Here is a 27602-nt window from a genome sequence, read left to right on the forward strand (position 1 = left end):
ATAAAAAGGCAATGCTGTGCATCTTTGGGAACTGTTCCATTCAGCTTTGTTGCGGAACGCGTCTTTTTTTTTTTTTTTGAGGGAGCGCACTATCCTGTTTTCGTGAGGAGCTACTCTTGTGCTACAAAGGCAAAGGCTTTTTCTCTCTTTTACAGGTATGTTTGCCTTGTTAACTGTCCTTCTTCTTCTTCTTCTTTTTCTTTCGGCTCTTTCCCAGTTAGGGGTCGCCACAGCGGATCACCTGTCCGCTCATGATTGGCACTAGAGTTTTACAGTGTCGAGTTGCCAGCCCAGCGCCCAACCTTCCACAGAAGGCACAAACATGCACACAGTCACTCCTAGGGCCAATTTAGAGTGTCCAATTCACCTACGGCATGTCTTTGGGATGTGGGAGGAAACCGGAGCACCTGGAGGAAACCCACGCAACCACAGGGAGGACATGCAGACTCTACCCAGAAGGCACCCCAGCTGAGGATCGAACCAGAGAACCTCTTGCTATGAGGCAGCAACGCTAACCGCTGCACCACCGTGGCCACCCGCCTTGTTAATTATGCCATTGTGCAAAATACCGATGCACTCACTTGTATAGTGTTGTAGTGAAGGCAGAGGAACGTAACAAGTAGCGATCATAGTCCCTTACTCATTGCAATAGCTTGCAGATCAAAGTATGGGATGTTTCTTGGACATATCACACACATTCCTTCTTTTTATCTTGTTTTCGTTTTTATCAGGTTGAAAGCTTTTTTCACATTTTTTTATTAGGTCACATAGAAGGAAAACCCTTAAATCCTGCTGTACAGTTATGGGAAGCTAACGTCTGAGAAATAGAACAAAGTTGTAGGATTGTGACATTTTTATTTGCAGTTTGCTTTCCTGTCGTTTTAACCCAACTTTATAGTGTGTACTAATCACAGTTGAGGGTGATGTGACTGAAGTTTAAAATGTCCTTTACTATAACTGCTTAAGTGTTACTTGGGTCCATTTTGAAGCCTGCTGCATCTCAGAAAATCAGGGATTTTCGGCATGCATATGTGAGGTGTATGGACTTCACTAAGCGATTTCATCTTCAGAAATGGCTGTTTTAGCATGAATTAAAATGTACTGCTTCAATCAGAAGTATTGTACCAGCTTTTAATTGCATGGCTGGTGATGATCAAGTAGAATATAACTGTAGTGCTCTTGACCAGGTCATCATGATTTTTGATGTGAGAGACTGTATGCTGGTTTTCTGTAATGGCTACTTTGTACTGGATGTACATTTTCCATGTAATTTAGAATAAATATTGGCTTCACCTGTTGCTGCCTCTGTTAAACTTGTGGTTTTGCTACATGCTCCACTTTAGTATTTGGCAAGTACAGAATTGCTTCCCTTTGTAATTCATATGGAATTACATGTGTTGGTGGCATACCAAAATATGGCTAAACATTTTATTTATTTAAATATCAAAGTATGGCTGTAATTTTAATCAGGTCAGATGATAGTATAATTTTTTATTTATTTACTATGTGTAAAGTTGCTCAAAGGATCATATTTTTATAAATTAGTACCAGGGAATTCTCTTTGTGGGCCATTCTAAACCCAGCCAATTATCCCATGTGAGAATCAAACCCTCTACCTATAAGGGGACACCTTAACCACTTTGCCAACCTCCCAGCCTTGTAGACATATTTATACTCTTTTAAAGGGCCACTATGTGTTTACACCTGTAGTGTGCCTAGCATTGCCTCCTTTTGTAATTCATATAGAATTACAGGTGTTGGTGGCATACCAAAATATGGCTAAAAATTATATTTATTTAAATATCAAAGTATGGCTGTAAAGTTAATCAGATTTGTCCTGATTATTTTACTGTCTCACTGTAGGTAAGACACTGTAATCATTGGGTATAGTGGCTTCATTGGTCAGTGCTGCTATATCTGGGTTTCTTGCAACTGTTTTTTGAACTGTTAGTAATGAGTAATTCTATGTGATGTAAACTTTAATCTCTGTAATGCTTTGTGTTTCATCTGGTCCAAGTCTGCAAATAGTGTTTTGGGCTCCGTGCTGTACTCTTGACAACTACAGAACAGCTAAAATATAGTACATTCCATTGAAGTATCATTTTTTAAGGTAGCTGTATAAGAATGTAATGTGTATTTTCATTTTGAGAAGAGGAAATTGTCACCAGTGAGATGGTACTCCAAATGGCACTTTCATCCTTTTATCATTTAAGTTTTTTCTTCTGGTATTTGATTAATGTAGGCTTCTGTTCATTGTTACAGCTGTTCTACATCTGGGTGTGTAATTTAACTTGGTAATAGTATTTGTTTATGGGGAGGCAGTTTCCGTTCATTAATAGTAGTAAGTGCTAAGACCCTGGTGAGAGCTGTCTTCCCGTATCAGTTTTTTTTTTTATTCAGGATAGGTGTGTTTTGCATGTGATTTGTACACTTGTTGTAGCTTACTGCTTTGGAAGATAGTCTTTGTACAGTTTTTCATTTTTCAGTATGTAGCTCTTAGTTTAAAAATCGACCAAAAAACACCAAAACTAGAAGCAAAATCAAACCAAGAATAAAAACCACTTGGCACGACAGGACCCGGAAGCACGTAAACAAAGGCTTTCAAAATAAGCAGATGAAGAAATCAAACAGCTGCTAGGTCTCCAAAAAGATCCTTTAATATAACCAGGCAAAGTAAAAATCCACAATATCTTCCAAGCGCTTTCACTCGACCACTTGCGAGCTTTTTCAAGGCAAAAAACATTGCTGGAAGTTCATTCACATTAAATACTTCCACAATCATCACATGACTTCCTGTGAACCTTTCCCAACAGGAAAATCACCATATAAGGAAATTCTAAAATGCATTCTTATTATCATTAAAAATAATTCATTTTCTAAAAATCTTGGCAACTAGATACCATATTAAACATAAAATCAAATCAAACTGTTAAAATGTGCCAAAAAACAATTCTGCAAAATATTTTTATAATCATAAATAAATGCAGTGACCCCTTTTTTTTACCCTCGGGGGTAAAATCAAAACTCCAAATTAAAACCTAGAGTTACTAAATAGCATTGTAAAGCATTTCTTTCCTAAGTTTCAAGTGTATAACATGACATTCCATATATCTTATTATAAAATTTTGTAAATTCAAAAGTGAGTAAAACAATAAATGTCATGTTGTGCCAAACTGTGTTATAAACGGGCTTGCCTCAATTTCAGAACACTAATAATGTTAAGGGTGTCATTCAGACCTGGGTATCTAGTATCGTCTAAACGGAGCTGCCAAAATAGCTCACGATATTCTAATTTTGACTCCCAACTACCCCCTCTTATATCCGGTTGTACCTGTTCCAACACCATAAACTTTATGTTCATGTCCTTACATGTCAAAGAGTGTTTATAAAAGGCATTACTTTCCTTCCTTACATTGATGTCATTGAAGTGTTCATAAACCCTTCTCCTAAACACCCTTTCAGTTTTCCCAATGTAAAAACCATGGCACGTACCACAGCATCCAAGATAGACTACCCCCTTAGATCCACAATTAAAATGTTTGTTAGAGTGGAACTTGAATCTTCTAGAGGGAAGGTAGAAGGACCCCGAATTCAGCATAGTGTGGCATTGCTTGCACATCCCACATGGATAAGTGCCTAATTTCTTTCTATTCTGATTCTGTGGATCCTCTAACCTAATTTCTAAAAGTTCTTTCAAATTCCTGCCCCTTTTCCTAACAAAAGAGGGGAAACTGGGCATAGAATCCTTAAGATCTTCCTGAAGTCTGAGAATGGGCCAATATTTTTTAATAATCTTCTCGATCTGATCTGAGTTGTTAGAGAAAGTATGTATAAAACTATTTTTTGACTGTGAAATGTCTTTTGAAGGGTTTGGTAACCTCTCATTAACCCCCACCCCCAATAAAGGGGGATATTTATTTGCCCTCTTCTCAGAAATGTCTACAACTAGTGCGTCTACCAGGGCTTCCGGATATTGTTTTTCATTAAAGAATCTCTTTAAAATGGCAACTTCCTCATTGAAAAGTTTGTCCGTGCTGGACATTCGTGAAGCCCTAATTAGTTGACCCTTCACTATCGCCTTCTTTTGATAGAAGGGATGTCCCCTGTGATAATTTAGGAATGCATTTGAAAAAGTGCTTTTCCTGTAAATCTTAGACTGAAAACACATATTTGAATAGTCCTTAACCAGTGAGATGTCTGAATAATCAAGTTGATGTTTACTAATCTTATAGGTGAACCTAAAAAATGTGGTCGTCATGTTGATGTAATCCATAAATTCCATTAAACTTCCTTCGTCTCCCATCCACATAAAGGAGATGTCGTCCAGAAATCTCCTATAGTATAAGATGTCCTGATACCATGTACTAGTGAAAATGTATTTCTTTTCTCATTGGTATAATACCAGATTTGCGTACATGGAAGCACAAGAGGCACCCATTGCTACACCTTTTTTCTGACGATAAAATTCCCCCTTGAAATGAATGAAGTTATTTTCTAAAACTAAGTCCATAAATTCCAAAATTAAGTTAGTAAACTTGGCCCCCAGTTGGACTTCATTAGATAAGTAAGTACCTAACCACTCCAGGCCCGTGTTGTGTGGAATACTAGGGAATAAATCGACTACATCAACAGTGACCATAAACATCTCAGGTAAAAATAAACTCTGATCCACTCCTTTTAGATAGTCCCATGAATCCTTACATATGTGTTTGATTTTCTCTACATGTTGTTTTAAGGAGAAGTCGATAAATTTAGCTAAGGGTTCTGTGACACTTCCACCTCCTGAAACTATAGGTCTAAATTTAAGTGGGTTCAAATTCTTATGTGTCTTTGGAATTCCAAAAATCTGGGCAACCTTGGGTTTTTTTTTACTAATAAGTAGTTATATAACTTCTCATTAATAGCATTCTGCATTAAATAGTCATATAATGAATAATTTATTTTAGCTTGAGCTATATTAATCTCATTTTTTGAGACAAGTTCATATTGATCGGTATCCTGTAACACCGTGTGCAAGGCAGCCTCATAATCCCAGGTGTACATCAAGACATCCCCTCCCCCCTTGTCTGGTTTCATAACCCTACACCCCTTCATTTTAAGATTTTTAATTAGAGTCAACTCATCCTCAGTAATGTTGTCAGTTGTTTCACAATAATCTTTCTCCTTAAGTTTCCTAATGTCAGTCTCAACTAACTCCTCAAAAATTTTGATGGCGGGGTGAACCGGGGGGTTAAAGGTGCTTTTTCTTGTGGGAGTCCTTTCTAAGTTTCGTTCATCTTTGAACAATAAATTAAAATTAAGCTGCCTCATGAAAAGCTTTAAATCTATCAAGGTTGTAACTATGGGGGAAGGCCTAAGGGGAACATAATGAAAACCCTTGGAAAGTAAACTAAAAAAATTTTCCGTTATTAATAGGTCAGTGTAATTAAAAATAGTATAATTGCCTTTCCTATGTTTAATTTGTTTACCTTGAAATAATATGGTGCTATTGTCCTCATCAACTATAGATCCTAAAACTAGTTTGTTGGATGATTCCAACTGTTGTATTGTTCCCTGCGCCCCCTCCCTCTCCTCTGGGGATAATAAAAATCCTGTCGTGCCAAGTGGTTTTTATTCTTAGCTCTTAGTTTAGTTGATAAACTTAGATAGCCATCAGTTCTAAAGATAGACTTGACCTGTAGGGTGAAGCTACTGATCTCTTGCAGTAATAACATGCCAGTCTATAAACTTAAATGTTGAACATTTTATTTTGCCTTCTTAAGTGTTTTGTGTTTTCTTGTTTCTGATATGAGCTAGTTGGCTGTTTACCCTTTGCTTTTCAAATGACTATTAGAAGTTTGTGTGTGTGTTTTGTTTGGTGTTGTACAACATTTAATTGCAGTGGTTGCTTCTATGCATCAGAAATTGACCAATAATGTATCCCTTACAAGGCAGTGTGTAATACTGAGTAGCTGTACTTTGCATGTTGGCATTTATAGTCTGTATGCATTGTGTAGCATGGTAATCAGGGCAAGAGTGATGTAATTTTCATCTTCGTGGCAGTAGGTTCAGTGACCTTTTTTGTCAGCTGTTTTTGTACTTTTACTACTGTTACATCTCCTCCTTGAGATGCCTGTTAGCAAAGCAAGTTTTTTCCCCTTTCTGGGAAGCATTTCTGTAATAAAATATTTATCTCAACATTTTGTGTAGGTCTTTTATAAATTCCATGATGATACGTTCCACGTCCTTGCAGACCAGGCTCGTTAGGCTAATGGGGCAGTAGTTCCCAGGGTCTGTGGTGGCTCCGCCTTTGTGAAGTGGGATAACCGTTGCTGTGCGCTATTCAGTGAGCACAAAGCCTGAAGTTCATAGGTTCATAGGTTGGTACTAGGCTATCAGCCCTAGGGCCTATACAAGCCTAGCCATAACAATTCCCTGGCTATTTCTTCCCACATTATTTACTTTCCTGGACCCCTGTCTAGCAGGGCGACTGATGTGATCCCTGGGGTGAATTTCCTTTCTCCCATCCAATCGTTAAGGTTCCTCTTGAAGAGGTCCAAAGAGGCACTCTGCTTGACATGTATGGGCAATCTATTCCAGAGTCTGGGGAGTCTCTGGGTCAGGAACCTATCCCTCCAGCATGTTTTGTTAATTGTGATGACAAGGTTTAGATCCCTGCAGCGTGTAGCTCTGAGGGATTGGTGAGTGAGGCTATGATTGAACATGGTGCTTAGGTGGGGTGCCAGTTCATTCTGTAGTTTGTGCACAACGCAGCCTGGTATGTTGTCAGGTCCCATGGATTCTGTGTTCTTGGCTTTGGAGAGTGTGGTTTTTACCTATGCAGCCGTGATTACAGGAACTTTGCATTCTTCCGGTATAGAGATGGGCCCTTTTAGGGGGTGGAGGGGGGTAAGGTTAGCACTGAACCTATCTGCCAGAACGTTGGCAATATCAGTTGGTTCTGTATATTCAGTGCCATTCTGCTGTAAGTCAGAGCAGATCTGAGTGTTGCCATTGAGAAGCTTGACATAGCTATAGAATGCTTTGTGGTTGACTTTAGAATCACTGGCAATTTTGTTTTCATAACTAGCTTTGGATGATTTTATGAGGGATCTCAGCTTCTTACTGAGGCTGACCAGGGAGTTCCTCCAGTCATGGGATTTTACTCTTTTTTGCAACAGTTTCTTTCTTCTGTTGTAGAGTTTGTTTATAGCAGGGGACCACCAGATTGGCTTCCTTTTTTTGGAGGATAGCATCTTGGTTCTGTTAGGGATAGCACGCTCCATGCATTCATGTAAGTGCTTATAAAGTGCATTTGTGTAGGATTCAGCAGTCGTACCTCTATTGCCTGTCTGCATGGGTGTCATGAAGCAGAGACTAACAATTAGAAAACGTCACACACACTACAGAAGATTGTGATTGCTGGGAGGTACACAAGAGTGTTTTGTAGAGATATAGTTGGCTGAATGTTTTTAGCACCTGGAAAAAGCAACATCGCTGTTAAGCACCCTTGATGTTAATACTGATTTTCAGCACTCACTCAACAGTAGGAAGCTAACTAAGTAGACCTACTTAGTCAAGCAGTCACGTATAGTGTTATGGATGTTCTGGTACTGAAATGTGCTGTATGTGGACATGTGTACACAGTCTGTATAGTGCTGACATAGTATGTTATAGGGTCAGTATGTGCCCGTTATGGCATTTCTTTTGACATAGTGGTACTAAACAGTCTGTATAGCTCTGCTGTAGCATGTTGTAGGATCTGTACATGCCTGTTCATAGGCTACTGATCTGTGATGATTATAAGAAGCCTAGCCTTAAATTCCTGTAGTAGTTTTTACCCCTTAGCAATTTCCATATGAGTAACCCAAAGGTAGACAGAGAGGAGATATGCTGGGACATTTACTTTTTGCCCCTGTCCCTGAGGAATATGGGTGCTAAACCAGGGGTGAATTTGTAGTTTCTCGTCTAACAAAGTAGCATTTGAATAGAGTAAGAGAAATTTTTCTGCTTTATGTGTAGTAGAAGACCGTTTTTGCAAAACATATCTGTCCTTCCAACATGGTCTGTTTATGTTCCAAAACAGATTGTGATCCCTTCAGAAGGTGTTCACGTTATCAGTGGACTTGTGAATCTGTAATAGGTCTGACAGGATAAGGTCTGTTGAGGCGCATAAGCATGGCAGAGACTGCATCATATTAGCCTCCCTGGTATTGCAAAGAGGAACAAGGCTTGTGTGAGGGTCTGCATGTTTTTGGTGATTTATGCCCTTGATTTCTTTGGGTGACAAAGTGAGTTGTGGTTGCCCCAGTTGTGACAATTATTTGGACTGGTGTTTACCGAATGTGAAATTAAATTCAATGAGTAGCCTTATGAAAGCAGAGTGCATTGGAATGATTACATTCCCGGACAGTGATGCCATACCCCTAGATATAAGCTTTGCATTGAAAAAGCACTTCCTTAACAGTGGATATGTGATGATCAAGCAGGAAGGACCCTGAACCCTATCGCCACCTGTGAGGGGAAACAACATAGTATTAATACCTGCAGTTCAAGGTTGGCTGGTACACACACACACACACACACACACACACACACACACACACACACACACACACACACTGATCCTTGACATTTGGTTGTCAACTTAAGTTCTCATGTCCCACACTATATCATCAACTTTTAGGTGTGCGTTGTCAATCTGATAATTACAAGAAAAGTCATGCTTGCTGCAGGATATAATCAATGTACATTTCCTAGCATTTTGTTGTAGTCCATGGTTTTGATATTAGCTATTTGTTTTGGAAATGCCCTCTTGGCGGATTTTGGCATCCTCTTGGGAGTTTATGATGGTACCAGGTTTACAGTCATCTACAGACTTAGTCAGATATTAACCCCTTTACATTTGATTTGACTTCTGAGATTCAAATACCCTTATCCTTCTGCCTCTTCCCAAACCAATGACAAAGACATTTTCACTGGTTCATGTATTGTTAAAATGTATTCCAGGTATAAATGAGAGTATTAATACGTTTTGTACATTTTTAAAGGTTCATAGGTAAGTACTAGCCTAGATGACCTTATAGGCTTTTTCTAAGCCTGGCCAGTTTCCCTTTTTGCATTTCAATTAACCTATCACATTTTTAGAGCCTGGTCTTAATCATCCCATGGTCAATAATTTTATAGATCACCCCTAATGAGAATAACTGGGATTGTACTATAGATAACTTCAAAGGACCCACAGTTGCGCTATAGCATTAAGATCTGTCTCTGTCCATTAGTAATACAGAGGGCAGTCCTAGGGTAATTTATCTGTTTCCCATCCATAGATCCAGATTCTGCTTGACTATGGAAATGGATGACATTTGTTTTGCATGGATGGGAAGTCTGTTCCAGAGCAGTAGTATCCTAACCAAGATTTACCTATCCCACCAAACAATTCTGTTGATGTTGCAGAAGAGACTTAGAACCTTAGGCAGAGTATTTCTGATGCCACTGTACTTATGTGCAGTTAATCCATCAGTACTGGGTTGTTGGATGGCATGCATACCAGACATGGGTAACCTTTTAGCAGTCTGTAGGACACTGAGTGTAGTGGAAGGGCTTTGAGTAGTTCCATTTAGGACATGTAGGTTAGGCCTTGTATCCTTTTAACAAAGTATCTCTACGGTTGCTGTACTTGTTGCATGTGTCTGGATATATTCATGACAAAGGAGACATTAGATCCAATAACTGGCATAACGACTTCTGAGTAACAGAGAACAAACTCATTCCTAGATCTAGACACAACCCTATTGTTTGTAAAATATGCAATATGGATGGAAGTAAGAAATTACAACTGTGAACACATTTTGTTCAAAAGGTATGGCACTGCCCATGTAAGATCCCAAATCCTGAATAATTGGGTCAACTCTTAGGATCATGTTGTCAGTGTGGTAGTTCCCTAAGGTGGATGGCTTCCCAGAGGATACAATAATACATTCTTTGGCATTTAGTTTTAGTCCATGACTTTGGCATCAGTCACTTAGTTGGGACAAACATTTATGCAGGATGATAAGTCACTTGGGGATTCATTGACTGCTCCTATCTTGCAGTCATCTGTAAGCTTAGTCAGCCAGAGCCCTTTGGTAGTAGCTTTTAATTCAGGAAAGTAGATGCCAAAAAGTAGATGCTCCAGCACAAAACCCTGGTCGCTCCACTGGTGACTGGTATCTTTGTAGAGGTAATGTACTCGATTTTGATTTCCTGGTTTTTATCTGCGAGACAGTTTGGCAATCCATCTATTGAATTAAGTGTTCTTTTCCAGCGTATGTAGCTTTCTACTATATCTTCACGAGCAATCGTGTCAAAGGCTATGGCTAAGTTGAGGTATACCTCATCCCCTTTTAGTGTTTGGAGGTTCCCTCTGTCCTGCTCGATTAGTTCACTGATTACTATTTCTGTTTATGGGTTCGTAGGTCTTTACTAGGCTAACGACCTCAAGGGCCTTTATAAGCTAGTCATGCATCCTAAATTTCTGGCCAGTTCGAATACCCTAGATAAGTGCGAGCATAGGCCTGACAGATGAACCATTTACAGGCTACCTGTGCCCATGAAAGACACGGGTGCCAAACCAGCGATGCATTTCCAGTTTCCCATCCAATTGTCCAAGTTGCACTTTATTTTGAGTTAGGCAGGAACTTCCCTTCACGTGGATGGGAAGCCTGTTCCATAGACAGGGTAGTCTCTGTGATACATACCTATCTCTCCGGCAGGTCTTATTTATATCATAGGCAAGGTTTAATTCTTTAGAATGGGTAATTCTGGTACTGTTTGTTTGGTGGATATGCAGGAGGTCCATCAGAGTGGGGTCTGACAATGCCCTGTATGCCAGATATAGATCTCCCCTCAAAAGCTTGTAGGACACAGAATACAAGGGTAGGGGCTTGAGTCGGTCAGCACAGGACATATTATTTATGCCCTTTTATTCTTTTATTGAGCAACCTCTGTGGACATTCCAGTTGAATATGCCTGGTTAGGTATATACCAAAGGGGGCATTGTAGTCAATGAATGGTCTGATGAATACCAAATACAGTGGAACAATGACTTCCTTAGACTTGGATGCCATACCTTTGTTTATAACTTGTGCAACATAGAATGATTTCCTCACCACTGTAGACATGTGGTGATCAAAGACTAGATTACTATCGACCTGTGTCCCTAAGTCCCTGACTGCTGGGTCAACTCTAAGAGGTGTGTTGTCAATTTGATAGTTACCAGAGATGGACAACTTCCCAGAAGGTACTAATTATGCATTTCTTGGCATTTAGTTTTAGTCCATGGCTCAGACAGCTGTTTATCTGTGTCAACCCCTTCTGGGGAACATTTTGTCAGTGTGAGATTCAATGAGAGCTCCTAATTTGCAATCATCTGCAAATGTAGTCAGCGAGAGACCACTGGCATTGGCCATGACCTCTGAGAAGTAAATGCCAAAAAGGAGCGTTCCAGGGAATGATCCCCGTGGGACTCCAGTTGTCACTGGCCTCTTTGTAGAGGTAGACTCCCCAGTTATAACTTCCTAGGTCCTGTCTGTGAGCCAGTTGGCTATCCACCAACTGACATCCGGGTTTGTAACTAACCTACTCAGTTTGTCAACAGTGCTCAAGTGGGATATTGTCACATACTTTGGCCAGGTCAAGGTAGGCAGTCTGAATGATTTTTCTCTTATCTGTTGCTTTGCTGACCTTGTCTAAAACAAACTGGGTTGGGTCCAGTGTCTGGAGATTTAGTATATCTCTACTGATCATCTCCATGATAATTCCATGGTTTACGTATAAGACTAGTGAGACTAAGGGGTCTGTAGTTTCCATGGTATTTAGATGGCCCACCATTGTGCAGAGGGATGACTGTTGCCTTTCTCCATTCATGATGTACGAAGCCTGTTTGGAGGCTATAGTTAATGTTGTAATTCCAGAGGCCATGATGGTCATGTTTCGTGCTATTTAGAAGGCATCCAGGGATATTGTCTGTGCCCATTAATGCAGTGTTCTTGGTGTTAGAGAGAATATTTAAGGGACCTGTTCCCTAGTGATAGTAGGGGGAGTTATATTTGTTAATTTTCCTGAGGGAAGGTTGAGGTGGAGAGACGAGTAAAGTCAGAGCTGAATTTATCAGCCCAGAGGTTTGTTATATCTTCTGGCTCAGTATAGGTGGTTCCATTTACAATGAGCTCTGCACACAATTGTGTATTGCCTTTGAGGTTGCAGACATAGCTAAAGAATGCTTGGTGGTGGTGGTTGTTGGTGTGGGAGGCCAAACTTGCCTCAAATTTGGCTTTGGTATACTTTCTGTCCTCTGAGTTGTTTGCTTAGTTTGAGAGTGCTTTTATCCTGCTGGGTGCTGCACCTCCTAAATTTTGCCATGATTTTCTTCCTCCTGTTATACATCCAATTGACTTTGTGATTCAATCAGGGTGGCTTTTTTTTAGTTCATTCTGTACTTCTTTCTGGTAGGTATAGCTGCCTCTATGCAGCTATTAACATGCTTGTATAGTGTTTCTGTCAACAGTTCTGCACAGGCAGAAGTGTTCTTAGGGTTTATGGGGGATGGAAATTTTGCAAGGTTCCCACTTAATAGCAGGAGGTTAGCCTTAGAATAGTTCCTGGATATTCCATGTTTAGCTGAGGATCCAGGTTTTATTTTTACTTCAAAGGAGACCATTGTGTGATGTTCCCGTACAGGGGAAGGCATTACAGTAGGGGGTGTGCAGCAGTCTTCCATATTGGTAAGGACCAGATCCACTATGGTTGCACCCCTGGTTTGTGTATTGACTATCTGGTCCAGGGAGTTTGTGTTTGCAAAATCCAGGAATCTCTGTGCATGTACATTTGCTGTCATACAGGATTCCTAGTTAATAGTGGGGTAATTAAAGTCACCCATAAATGTGGTATTGGGTTGGATGGTTAGTGTTTCTAATAAGTTTAAATACATGATACGGTTTTCCTGGATCATAGAGGGGAACCTATAGCTTGCAAGAAAGTGGTATTGGATTTTACCTATGGTGACGTGAACATGGATCAGCTCAAGTGCATTGTCCTGTTTGACCAGCCTTTAAGTATATTTATTTTTTATGTAACAGAGACACGCCCATCTTTAGTTCCGGCCTGTAAAGTAGCTGGCCTAAATGTGTGCAGGGCATTATAGCCTTGCACTTTTGGCGTTCTCTCCGTGGCTTTCAACCAAGTATCAGTGACTGCATGTATATCAGCATTCTCTAGGGTAAATAGAGCTTCTAGGCAGTGAAGTTTTTTGTTTAGACTCCTAGCAATGAGCAGTAATACCTTCAGATTTTCTTGGTTTTGAATTGCTATGTTGGAAGCACTTTCAGTTTGGCATTGCCTAAAAAAGGCACTATTGGGGAAGACAGTGTTTTAGCTAATATTCAAAAGCATAGAGGGGAGAGGTGCAGACCATCCCTGGTAAAGCAGCATGGCCTGTTGACCATCTCCTTACATGCTGACAAATATTGCACCCCCCTTAGAATGACACCAGAAACTATGCCAGTTATTTAAGTCAATCATCTTTTGTTCGTATTGTGGCATCATCCTTGGAGAAGGTAACATGCTGCTCAATGCAGTGTGACATCATCCTCAGTGATACATTGTATCATTGTATCATCCTCAGTGAAGGTAACATGCTGCTCAATGCTAGGCTCATACCAACCTGAGACACACATTCCAAGAGTTGTATATGATGTCTCTGTCCATATAGTCTAGGGCGGTACATCACAGGTCATTTACTCCCACATGGACTATGACTTAGTCACATTGGTAATTATAGTCCATTGACCTGAGTGCATGTGTAATTTTGGAGGATTCTAGCCCTTGATAAGCAACTGAGTGTAACTTTCTCCTTACACAGGGTGGTGACGTGGGCATTAGTGTGTTTCAAGATAGTCTCCAATTACTAGAATATTAGATTTTTATGGTGACTTGCCTTATGGGCTTAGAGATGGAGGCTCCATGACATGTAGCTCTGTGTTGATGTGGGTGTTTTTGAGAGTGCATTTGGGGCTGCTGAATGTATTTCTTATGTGTACTTCATTTAGGAGGTCTTTGTGGTTTAGGAAGGTTACATGCATTTGCCTCAGCATATTTGGGTGTATTTGTCTGCTATGAATTGTGCGTGCTTTGAGGTATTTCTTACCCCTTACTCCCAGTTTGAATTGGCAGTATGGTACACATGTAAGGAAAGGAGTACTTGTTAGTCTGATGTTACAACATGGTACTGATATGACATATTGTTGTTGGGTCTTTCGTCTTTTCCCGGTTAGGGGTCGCCACAGCGGAACTCCGGTCTGCTAATGATTGGCAGTTGATTTTTACATGCTGAGTTGCCGGCCCTAACGCACAACCTTCAACGAAGGTACGCCCATTCATTTCTCCACAGAAGATGCTCTAGCTGAGAATCAAACGGGACAACGTCTTGCTGTGAGGCGACAACGCTACCGCAGCACCACCACCGCAGATATTGTACTGATATGACATGTGATTGCTATTAATTCCATTATGTTAATATGCAAGCTCTTCTCATGTAACAAGAAACTGATAATGCCTCACATCTGCATCTGCTAAATGCAGCTAAGTTTTCTTGGCCGGTGGAATAGAGATTGCACAGGTATAAATGTAACTTTGGTGTGAGCTACTTTCTGGTGACCTGTTCATGCTTTGATGCAACTGTTTTGCGACACAAGCACCATGTGCATATCAATGTGTTTCTTCAGTGTAAAAACTGGTTTTGCCTACGATTCCTCTCCTACCTCATCTGTAAATGGTAAGCTGTTGTCTGTGACTTTAGGGTTCCCATGCATATGCACAACACCTTTGTCTTCATCTTCTGTTGCTGAACAGTCCATTGAACTTGCACGGAGGAGTCGTGGTGTCTGCATAATTAATTCATCACCTCAGCATGATAGGGTTGCCACCTTTTCAAATGCCCAAAGTGGGACATTTTTTTATAGAAACATCAGATTTTGCAGGGCAAAACATACACATGGCAAGTACAAAGGACAGAACTTCACTTTTTTGCCAGAATAAAAGCTTAGTCTTCTAGCATTTGAGTTGCTTATTCTGTTTCTTATAACATTTAGGTGTTTCAGATACAAAATAACTGCTTTATTCAACTATTAAAGAAAATAAAGGAAATATTTTTGTCCTAAAATCTCTGGACATTTGCCATTTTTTCAATTTTTTGCAGGACACAAGTGCCAAAATAGGGACTGTCCCTCGCAAAGTGGGACAGGTGGTAACTCTACAGCATGATACCTGGCAGCTCTGCTTGACCCCTCCAGTACTGAAAGCCAGATTCATTGTTGTTCATCAGGTTTCAGATATTCTGCACTTCTAGATGCTAAGATACATCAAAGGTGTCTACTCTGCATAACTGATTGGTCTTTAGGTTTAGGGGAATATCTGAGAATATTTGTCTTTATGCAGTGTTGATACCATGTCGTGTTTTTTTTTCCCTCTACTTTTGCAGGCTTGCTTCTACTTAGATGTTACAGCTCAGCAGCTGTTTAAAACCAAATCGTAACGCTTTGCACCCTTTTCTTGTTATACAACCATAGTCCTTCTAAGTCCTGCCATCTCAGTTTCTCTGTTCATGTGCTTAATGACCTTCATATGTCTCTCTCTTCTTGTGTGTGTGTGTGTGTGTGTGTGTGTGTGTGTGTGTGTGTGTGTGTATATATATATATATATATATATATATATATATATATATATGTGTAGTTTTTTTTAATATATATGGGGTATGTGTAGATACACATTATATATGTATATATCTGTGTATAAATAATACAGAACACAAATGTGCATAGGTATCTCTATATACGTGTGTGTGTTTGTGTAGCCTAATTTAACAGCCCCAGTAGAGATGGGACCCGGGGGAAAGCTACAAAAGCAGAATATGGACTATAACGCAGTATAAGCGAAATGATAAGTCTCGCACTCATTATTAATGTAATAATATCAGAGAAGGTATATGTTAAATTTTGTACAGTTAGTCTAACAGAGATGCAAGTCATTAAACAGACTGCAATAGCAGTGTAAAACCAAAAAAAAAAAATATTCGGTGAGCATTACAACAGATTTTTTTCTATAGCATCGTGGTGTGTCGATCATATTTTCCCAGGCTGTCAGGTACTGGATCCCCCTGGAATGACACCAGAAACTAAGCCAATTGTTAGTCAGTAATTTTCAGTTTGTTTTCAGGCATCATTTTGGGAGACAGCAGGATGCTACTTAAGGCTGGGGCCATACCTGCCTGGGGCAGATAATCAGTGAGCTCAATCATGTCTCTTTTCATGTAGTCCAGAGAGTTGCATCTCAGGTCATTCATGCCAACATGGACTATGACAGAGTCATAACAGTACCTGTTGAGACTGGAGTGCGTGTGTGATACGGTGGATTCTGGCACCTGACAGAGAAGTAACTGTGACTTTCTCCTTATCCAGCCTGGTGAGAGGCACATCTGTGTGTCTCACAATGGAGTCTCCTATAACTAACTAACATGTTGGGTTTATGGTCAAGCCTTAGTGGCTGTGAGACACAGGTATGGGGACTATGCATTGTATATGGTGTGGAGAGCTGTGGACGTCGCATGTGTTTTTTTGCCTCTGATGTCTCCTTTGTTTGGTTATGTATATGTGGAGGACCGCTGCATATGTGACTGTGGGTGGTGTTTCAGGTGTAGTAGTGATTGTGTTGACAACCTTTTTGGTTACAGATATACTGGCTTGAGGGAGAGAGACCATGGACTCTAGCTTCCTAATGTAATTGCAGCTCTCACAAATTGTGTTCCTGGATGGTAGTATTAATTTGTTGTCTGTGTACATGAGGTAGTTGCCACACTGTCTCCGGATGCCCATATCAATCAGACTGGTAGGAGAAGCTGTAGGTAATTGTCCATCCATATTTTGTCACAATATGAGGGAGAAAGGCCAGGATGAGCTAAGGGGGTGGGCCCGTGCCTGTGCTTCTGCATCTTTTGTGTGTGATTCTCCATGCCCAGAAAGATTTTCCACTTTGACTATACACAAACCAGATTTTTTTTTTATTTGGTGAGTCAATACATAAATCCTACCAACAGTAGGTAAATTGTTTATGTCTATATATTATGTATTTGTAAGTATAATACCGACATACATATGAAATGTACACATTGTCTTGTGGGAGAAGAGGCTGGACTCTGCCCTTCTGAGCTGGGAATTTCTGGTTAAAGGTTTATAGTGCCTGAATATTTTAACTGTATCTTACGGAAATTGGTACACCTTGTTTGCTGTAGCATAGACTAGATCCAGGCCTGCTGAATATAGCTTTGTTTATATGCTTGTTGTTTGTTTGCTTATTTCCCTGGAACGCTAATTCCACCTAATACGCGGCTTCTCAGCGCTTCTGTGGCTCACTAGTGATATCTGCATTGCTTACTGTACTTATTTCCTTGTTTCACTTGAAAGAAAGTTGCTGTTTGTCATTTTTGCATTTAAGTTACCTGTAACACATTGCACTTAAGTTACCTGGCACTTGCTCACTAAAGCAATTATATAAGTCAGCACTAAAAATTAAAAGCACTACACCCTCACTCTCCACTGGCCCTTGTTTTCAATTCTTAAGGAATTCCCAATATTATTCTAGCATGTCCAAAGGTCAGTTGTCAATCTCCTCTCCGGTCCAGCTGGTGAATCTGGGAATCTTGAGGCAATGTTACAACTGCCTCATGTACACAGACGACCCTCTCCTCCTCCCAACAAATTCCAACACATGTGAGAGATGCAACCATATAGCCAAACTGGAGGCTAAGCTCTCTCAACTCAGTACTGGCTTAACCAGTCAGGAGGAGAAGGAAACCACACTCACTACAATTCCAGTCTCACATAGACCTACCACGACAGCAAACCAAACAAACACACAAAAGCATACTCGGAGGCTCTAAATAAAAATCTGCCTAAGCAGCAGAGACCTCCAAAGCAGACACCCAAGCAACCGCTACCCCAAAACAAAACACGTGCAACACATAGCTCACAAAGCCAGTGTGCTGAACAGTCACAGCCCTTAAGGCTAAACAACACACCTGATAAACTTGTAATAGGTGACTCTATCATCAGGCACACTGACATCCCGCTCACCAGGCTGAACAAGGAGAAGGTCACGGTGAGCTGCCTGTCGGGCACTAGGATCCGCCACATAACACAAACACTCAGGTCACTCCAAGGCAAGTACAAATATGACTCGGTCATTGTCCATGCTGGTGTGAATGACCTGAGACGTACCTCCCTGGACTACATGAAAAGAGACATAGAGGAGGTCTCTGAGCATGTAGCCCAGGCCGTTATGACCCTGAACTTGAGTAGCATCTTACCCTCACCAAGAATGATGCCACAATATGAAGACAAGATGATCAATTTCAACAATTGGCTTAAGTATTGGTGTCATTCAAAGGGGATCCAATGCCTGTCAGCCTGGGATGACACGCTTGACAAGCCACGATGCTTCGCTAGGGACGGCTTGCACCTGTCACCTCTGGGCATTCGGATATTGGCAAAGCCTCTTGCCACCCCCATAGTGCCTTTTTTTAGGCAAGGCTCAAAAGACAAACCCACCTCCATAGGTATCACAAGGGATAAGAAACTAAGAGTAATGCTACTCAGCGCCAGAAGTCTAAACCTCAAGATGCACGCACTCAAAACTCTCCTTAGCATGGAGAACATCGATATCTGTGCAGTAACAGAAACCTGGTTCAGGGATCCCGAGAACACCCCAGCACTACCAGGTTATACCTCATACCATGCTTTTCGGCCCCAAAACTTGGACCGAACCACAAAAGGAGGGGGAGTATCAATATTAGTCAAAGATACCCACACCTCCAGGATAATGGCACAGCACGAAGCATCAGAGACTATCCATGTGCAACTAACAGTGGGTAAAACTGCCTTCAGTTTATAGCCTGCTACAGACCACCTTCCCAAACCCAGGCACCCCACTCGGCCTTCCTGAGAACACTGGAAAATATGAAGGTCTCTCGAAACACCATTATATTGGGCGACTTCAACTACCCAAACATAGACTGGGAGCATTACTCTAGCTCCAGCACCCTAACCCAAAGGTTCCTAGAATTTATAAACTCAAATGCTATGGAACAACTTGTTACCACTCCCACAAGAGGGGAAAACATACTGGACCTGATCATCACCAACATGGGGGCTCTATGCTCCAGACCAGAAGTGTATCCCTCACTGGTAAGATCAGACCATAAACTAATCTCACTGGATATTCACATCCCGACCCCCACCCCCTGCCCAGAAAGCCACAGTGAAAAACTTCTCTAAAGCAAATTTCACACTCCTCAAAACCGAGGTGGAATCGTTCAAAGCCCCCGGGCCTGTGGAAAACTGCAGAATCCTTTATAAACGCATTCTGTGAACACCTTCAGGAATGCATGGATCATGCAATCCCAAATAAAACCAAGATCCAATCCTCCAAAGGCAGGCGTCCTGTCTGGTGGACCCCAGCCATAAACAAACTATACAATAGAAGGAGGAGGCTACTGCATGATAGAGCAAAAATCCCAAAAAGGGAAGGCATCTCTGATCAGTATTAGCAAAAAACTATGGGCACTCATAAAATCGTCTAAGGCCAGCTTCGAGAGAAAAATTGCACAGGACACTAAGGATAATCACAAGGCTTTCTTTAGTTATGTTAGGAACCTGGGTGGGAATTCCCAGATATGCTCAGAATTAGTCCAAAATGACAAAAAATACACCGAACCGACAGACATTGCCAACATCTTAGCTGACAGGTTCAGCGCAAACTTCTCCCCCCCCACCAAAAGGGCAAATATCTATCCCAGCAGAGTGCTGCCCCCCTGACATCTCAGATACTCAGGTAAGAGCCGCCCTCTCCAAAGCAAAAAACACAGCATCAATGGGACCAGATGGTGTCCCGGGTTGCATCCTACATGAACTCCAGGAAGCGCTAAACCCAAGCATAAAACTACTGTTCAAACTCAGCCTTTACTACAGGATATGTACCCAAAGATTGGCGTACAGCAACAGTGGTCCCTCTCCACAAAGGTGGTGCCTCAACGGATCCTGGAAACTATCGCCCCATAAGCCTGACTAGCTTGGTCTGCAAAGCTATGGAAAGGATCATCATGGACCTCATAAATAAAGATATTGGGTGCCTACAGACACTGGATCCTACCCAGTTTGGCTTTAAGGGCAGATCCTGCCTCTTAAACCTGGTCGATTTCTTTGAAACAGTCACCAAAGCCATTGACGAGGGGAAGGTGGTCCACACAGCCTACTTGGACCTCGCAAAAGCCTTCGATACAATACCCCACTTGGGCATTATAGATAAGCTCACCAGCTTAAATATAAACCCCTATGTCACTAGATGGGTTGCAAACTGGCTCAAGGACAGAACCCACATGGTTAGAATTGCTGGAGCCATGTCAGACTCCAAACCAGTTACAAGTGGCATCCCACAAGGCTCAGTCCTGGGACCTCTCTTATTCGGTATATATTTCTCGGAGGTATAGGCCAACACGGAAGGACTGTGTCTGACCAAGTTCGCAGATGACTGCAAACTAGGCACCATAATCGACTCTCCAGCCGACACAAGCATCCTACAAAAGGGCCTCATAGAAACAGACAACTGGTGCCAGAGCCACGGCCTCAAGCTAAACGCCAAAAAGTGTATAGTCATCCCCTTTGGCAAAAACAAAGTGCCCACAAATTACCACATAGGTGGTAATCCATTAAGTACGGAAGAAGTAATTAGGGATCTGGGGACCCAAGTTGATAGCAGTCTCTCATTTGAAAACCACGTGGCCAAAGTGGTTAGAAAAACATTTTATATAGCCCACCTAATCATGAAGGGATTCACATCTAGATCAGGGGAGGTCATCATGCCTCTTTACTCATCCCTTATCAGGCCCATAATTGAGTACAATACCCCTTTTGGGATGTACCTTACCAGACACCTGCAGCAACTGGAAAGACCCCAAAAGTACCTCACCAAGAGGATCAAGGGCTCAAACAGATGCCATATTCTGCCCAGTTAAAGAAACTCCAGCTCTACTCAATGGCATACCGCCTGTTCAGAGGCGATCTGTGCCTAATGTATAAAGCCATGTCCAACCCGGAATTAATGGACATGCGGCACCTCAGAAAATCCAAATCCCATCGAGCTACGCGCTCGAGAGACTTGAACCTCAGCACTGAAATGAATAGGACATGCTGGAGGGACAGATTCATAACCCAGAGGCTCCCTTCACTCTGGAATAAAATCCCAGTCCAGGTTAGGCAGAGTCCCTCATTGACTCTCTTCAAGAGGAATCTTGATGAGTGGATGGGAGATCATAGGTTTACCCCAGGTATCACTTCTGTGTCACTGTTAGACAGAGGCACAGTATACTAACCTCAGAAAAGGGCATAGCAAAATTCATTTAAAATGGGTGGCGAAAGCCAAACACACTCTGGCTAGGCTTATAAATGCCCTAGGGCAGATAGCCTAGTATGAACCTATGAACAGTGACTTCCATGTTATGAACTTAAGACAGCTGACTTCTGTAACACCAAATTATAATCACAAGGAGGAACAACCAGTTTTCTGCAATTCTTCTTCATTGGCACCCCTTTGAAAAACATATTGTGAAGAGAATTCAGTGAACTAGAGAGATCCATAGCCAGACTTGCTGAACTGAATGGCAAATGAATCTTGATTTAGAAGTAAGACAAGCCATAGGATACCATCTCACTCACTTGTTTTGCTATCATGGTGTAGAAACATTTTTCAATTGATTATGTATGTTTTTTGATTAGCAGGCTATTTTGCCTCCGTTAGTACTTGATGCACATCCTCAGAAAACAGGAGCCTAAAGGCTATTAAGACCAAATCATTCAGTAAGACTGCTATAGTTGTTTGTGGTTTGGAATGCTTCAATCAGCCCAGTTTTTGTATGAGTAACTCCAATTTGTGTGCAAACTTGTGGTAATTGCCCCTGCCCAATTCCAAAATAAGGAAGAACCACTGTTGCCCGGGCCAAAAATGGCATCACCACAATTGAGGGGATTTCTTCCTCACTCTTTACAAGGACCTCACATACCATAGGTTCATAGCTGTTTAGCAAGGTAATGGCCACTGTAGGTGGTGATCTACTGTGTGCCTCTGTCCTTCATACACATATATGACAGTCCATGGATGAACAACTTTTCACCATCCATTGGTGTGTGTCACTTCAGTAGGGGTAGGGAGGAACTCTGCTTCAAATGTATGGGTAGCATGTTCAAGAGAATGGTACTTCTATGTTCAACATATCTTTTTCTCCGATGTGTCTGACCTATCGGTGGAAAGGGTGAAAAAGCATGCAGGAACATTCATGTCCAGCGAAACCGAAAGGCATTTGGCTTGCAGGCCTTCTTGTATGGAGTCACAGAACAGAATTCTTCCAGTTAATTGCTTAGCATAGTGAAAAGGTCTACCTGAAGAATTTCCCACAGATGCAACTAATCTTGGGAAAAGCCTTGATCTGTTTTCCATTCATTAAGGCCTACATTTGTTCTAATAGCTCTCTACCACACAGTCAGCTCTGATACAATGCAGGGTGCCTCTAGAATAAGATTGTGCTGTAAAGCTATATCCCATGCTAACTTTGCTGATCTATAAATGGGCTAACATCTGGTCCCCCTCTATATATGTAACCCATCAGTGCGGTATTATCAGTAACTAAGTGAACAGTGCCTGGGACAACAAAGGAGTCAGAGTTGAGAACCTCTACAACAGCTAGCATCTATTTTATGCTTTTTCCTGTGCCAGACACATGGCACTTACTCCCGTACACACAGCTCCACATATGAGGTCTGAGGTGTCTGCTGTGTCTGACTGCTCTGAAGTGAAATTGGGTGATCTGAACTCAGGGATATTTGATGTCTGCAGCAAGTAATTTCTCTATTTAGAAAGCCTAAAGAAGGAATTTGAAAAGACAGTGGGTGTCGATGCTGGTACCCAGTAGCCGTCATATAACATTCTATCAACATGTTAAATTTTGCTTATGGATGCCATGAGAACCAGACTCCTGAGGCATGCCCCAAGTCAGAGTGGAAAACACATGGAACAGATATAAATATAGATTTAATTTGTCCTGTAGAAGAAAACCCCTTTGAACAGAAGGGGTCATAGAGGCACCCCAGAAATGCAGTCCTGTGTGAGGGTGAAAAAAAAAATTTTGAATGTTCTGTGCAGGGTCTTAGCCTGTCTAGGATTTCTTGTCTCAAATGAGTGATTCATGAGATTGTAAATACGGCTGGCAAAGTGAAGTAAATCATCTACATTTGCAATAATGTTGATACAAAGTAGTCTGTAAAACTCTGACAGGAGATAATACATACTGTGAACACTGTTAGAGCAATGCGTAGCCCCAAGGGGTAAGCATAGACATAATGTAAATCTGTTCCACAGCCGTTGTCTCTGACTTAGGGCTGCCATGCATATGCATAACGCCTCCATCTTCATATTCTGCTGCTGAACAGTTTTTACTTCCACTTAGGAGCCGTGATGTCTGCATAATGAAATCTCCTCAGCATGAGACCTGATAGCTCAGCTTGCCACGTCCTGTACTGAAAGCCAGAGTCATTGTTATTCATCAGACTTCACAAGTTATGAACTTGTAGATGCTAAGATACCTAAGAGGTGTGTTATCTGTATAATTGATCTGAACTTTACAGAAAATTTGCGGTTGGGAGGGTGGCTTAATGGCTAAGGTGTTTGCCTTACAAACACAAGGTGCAGGGTTTGAGTCTCACAAGGGATCATTGGCTAAGCTTGAAATGGCTTTCAAGGGTAATTAGCTTAGTACTAAACTATGAACTATGAAAGCCTTATAATCTTTGTCTTTATGCAGTGCTGCTGGCATGGGCTGTTTGTACGATTCCAGGTTTCCCCGTATTTTGATGTTATAGCTCAGCTGTTTCCAACTGAAACTTTCCCCTTCAGCACCCCTTTCTTTGGATGCAGTCAATACCCATCCCTGTGGTACACCTGGGGTAAAGTTTGTGTATAATACTAAGTGTTATCATCACATTTCCTTTGTTCATGCTCCTGTGCTCACTGGCCTTTGCATTATATATATATATATATATATATATATATATATATATATATTGATAAAATGTGTCAGAAATGTGTGTGTGTGTTTATGTATTTGTGGATATAAAACGTCTACACACCCCTGTTAAAATGCTAGGTTTTTATGATATAACCTGGACAATTCAATAGAAAAACTAACAAAACTGTTAGGTGAAAAAAATAAATAAATACAAAAAATGTTCAGTACGGTGGTTGCATAAGTGTGCACACCCTTAAACTAATATTTTGTTCAAGCACCTTTTGATTTAGTTACAGCATTCAGTCTTCTTGAGTAGGATTCTATCAGCATGGCACATCTTGCCTTGGCAATATTTGCCACTCTTCCTTGTAAAAGTGCTCCAAATCTGCCATATTGCAAGGGCATCTGCTGTACACAGCCCTCTTCAGGTCATCCCACAGATTTGCTATTGGATTTAGGTCTGGTCTCTGGCTGGGTCATCCCAAATATTTAATTTTCTTATGGTGCAGCCCTTCATTTGTTGATTTGGATGTATGCTTGGGGCCATTGCCATTTTGAAAGGTTAAATTCCTCATCTTCAGCTTTCTAGCAGATGCCTGAAGGTTTGAGGCCAAAAGTGACTGTTATTTGCAACTGTTCATAATTCCCTTCACCTTGACTAAAGTCCCAGTTCCAGTTGAAGAAAAGCAACCGGAAAGCATGAAACTGCCACTACCATGCTTCACCGTGGACACTGTTCTTACAGTGATGCAAACTGTTGTTTTCGTACCCTTTGGAATTTTGGCCAAAAAGTTCAAACTTGATCTCATCAGACCATAACACATTTACCTGCATGGTTTTGGGAGACTATGTATTCTTTTTGCAAATTGTAGCCTGGCCTGTATGTTTTTCTGTGTAAGAAAAGGCTTCCATCTTGGAACCCTACCCCACAGTCCAGACATATGGAGAATGTGGGAGATTGTTGTCACATGTAGTATGCAAATGCAGCTCCTTCAGTGTTGCTGTAGGTCTCTTGGCAGCCTCTCTCTCCAGTTTGCGTTTTGTCTTTTCATCAATTTTGCATGGAAGTCCAGTTCTTTGCAACGTCACTGTTGTCCCATTTTTTCTCCACTTTTTGATAACTGCCTTCACTGCGTTCCATGGTATATCCAATGCTGTGGAAATTTTTGGTACCCTTCTCCTGACTGAGACCTTTCAACAATGAGATCCCTTCGATGCTTTGTAAGCTCTCTGCGAAATGGTGTCTATGTATAATCCTACAAAGTGATAGCTCATTTTCTTTGTTGTTTTTTCGTGGTATAGAGGGCCTGTCATGCTTGATCTCTGCTTTAAGAACTAACTTCATATGATAATTGAATTCCAACAGTTACTGTTACAGAAAAAAATGACTGTGTAAACAATACGGTAGGAGAAAGTCTGGTTCGTATAGCTTCTTGGACAAAAGTGTTAATTTATGTATATTGATGAATAAAACAGCATGTTGTGGCAACCTGCAAAAGAAAATTTTGAGAGAGAGCAAAAACAGTAAGTAGGCACTGCATTGCATAAGGTAAAGAATATACTATGTTGCTTCAAAAACATCATGCCAGCAATGAATATGTGCACACAGCAGTAGTAACTACACACAGAAGGACACATCAGTGGCATGCCTAATGGATAAAAATGCAGAGGACTGCAGTTCTTTTTTAAGACAAATATGAATATTCATTTTGGTTATAGTATGGATTTACAGTTATAGCTAAATCTGTCAGTGGCCCAGATCAATCGTTATCCGTGTATGTTACGGGCATGTTCAGAGGAATACCTAGAAACCTTAACATTAAGGATTGCTAAAAGCATGTTTCTGCCATGACTTACTGTGAAAGTGTTATTCAGATGGTAGCAGTAAGGAGAGAGATGAGGAAGCAGTTTCAGAGGCACACCTGGCTGACTGCAAGCAACTCTGTTTGATGTGTATTGTCATTCAAATTAGCTGAACCTAGCAGAGCAGGAAATGTGAAACTCTTCTAGCTGAGGGTGGGAATATGGGAGGAGTAAATTGAGAAAAAACTGAAGCAGATCAAAGTTGAATATCTAAATAAACTCAGCAATGAGCTGGCAGTTCTGGAAGATTTTTTCACAGAATGTGTAACACATTGTTAGGAAACACATTTGTAAAAGGCAATGTGTGACAGTAAATGGTACTTTTACTGAGGCCTGTCAAACTTAGCTGCTCTTACCACTTCTTCCATTCTAAGTGAATGGGAGGTCTTGTATGACAGCGTAGCTAGGGGCATTATATTCTCAGAAACAGTGGACTTGACAGTGTATCATAGGGAATATTTTCTCTAAACTCTCATCAGGATGTCTGCCCCCAGGAGGTCAGTCAGGGTTACAAGCTGAATAAAATTAGTATTATACAACGACCCCCCATTAATATTCAAAAATGTGCACGCTGATTGGTCAGCGTGCATGTTGTAAATCATAGTAATAGTAATGGAAAAAAGTCCGGTTGCTCAGACTTTTTCCATTACTATAACTCTTTTTTTTACAGCAACGGAGAACGCAAGATCTCCGTTGCTTCACACTGTCTCACTATGTTAAACTCCTTTAACATAGCGAGACAGTTTGTAAAAAGCAACGGAGATCTTGCTTTCTCTGTTGCTTTTTTCAAAACTGTCTCGCTATTTTAAATGAGTTTAACATAGCGAGACAGCTTTAAAAAAAGCAGCGGAGATTCTCTGTTGCTTTTTTTAAAGCTGTCTCGCTATGTTAAATCCATTTAACATAGCAAAACAATTTGTATAAAGCAACGAAGATCTTGCTTTCTCCGTTGCTTTTGCCCACAGCTTAGGCATACTCATGCGCAGTAAATCAGAACTGCCGCAGAATACCAGACAGCTGCGGAAGGGCAGCAAGGAGGAATTATTCAATGCCATTATTTAAGAAAAGTAATTATTTTTTTTCTTAAATAATGTCGTATAATAGCAATAGCCCACACCTGGGTGTGGGTAATGCTGGATTTACCCACGGTTGGCTTTGTTTGGCCATGACCATAAATCCAGCATTACCCACACCCAGGCGTGGGTTATTGCTATAGTAACTACTTCTATCTGGTGCATACAGCTTGTAATGAGCCAATCTCAAGGAAAAGTTAAAAAATATATCTTTTTAAATTTTTTTCCCGTAGTGGTCCTACAAGTGATCTCTTGGTTCAGCAGGTCTGGCAGTAATCAGGCCAGGGTGTGGCTACTGAAACTGAACTCAGCTTTCCCAAAAATGTGATTAACAACAGTTAATTTCATGATTTAACAAGGAGGGCAATTTTTCACATAGGACCATGTAGATTTGGATATTTTTTTCCTTATTAAATAAAATCATCACTTACAACCTGCATTTTGTGTTTACTTGGGTTATCTTTGTCTAATATTTAAATTTGTTTGATGATCTGAAACATTTAAGTATGACAAACATGCAAAGAAATAAATCAGGAAGGGGGCAA

The 27602-nt window shown here is 41.0% G+C and overlaps 1 protein-coding gene across 1 annotated transcript in view; it reads left to right on the forward strand.

Moving 5' to 3' along the window:
* Positions 1 to 27602, forward strand: part of NOC2L (NOC2 like nucleolar associated transcriptional repressor) — a 1272638-nt gene that overhangs the window by 634821 nt on the left and 610215 nt on the right. The gene's annotated exons all lie outside the window — the stretch shown is intronic.

This window comes from Protopterus annectens, chromosome 2.part1 (assembly GCF_019279795.1).
Source record: "Protopterus annectens isolate FY-2018-M chromosome 2.part1, PAN1.0, whole genome shotgun sequence".
NCBI lineage: Eukaryota > Metazoa > Chordata > Ceratodontiformes > Protopteridae > Protopterus > Protopterus annectens.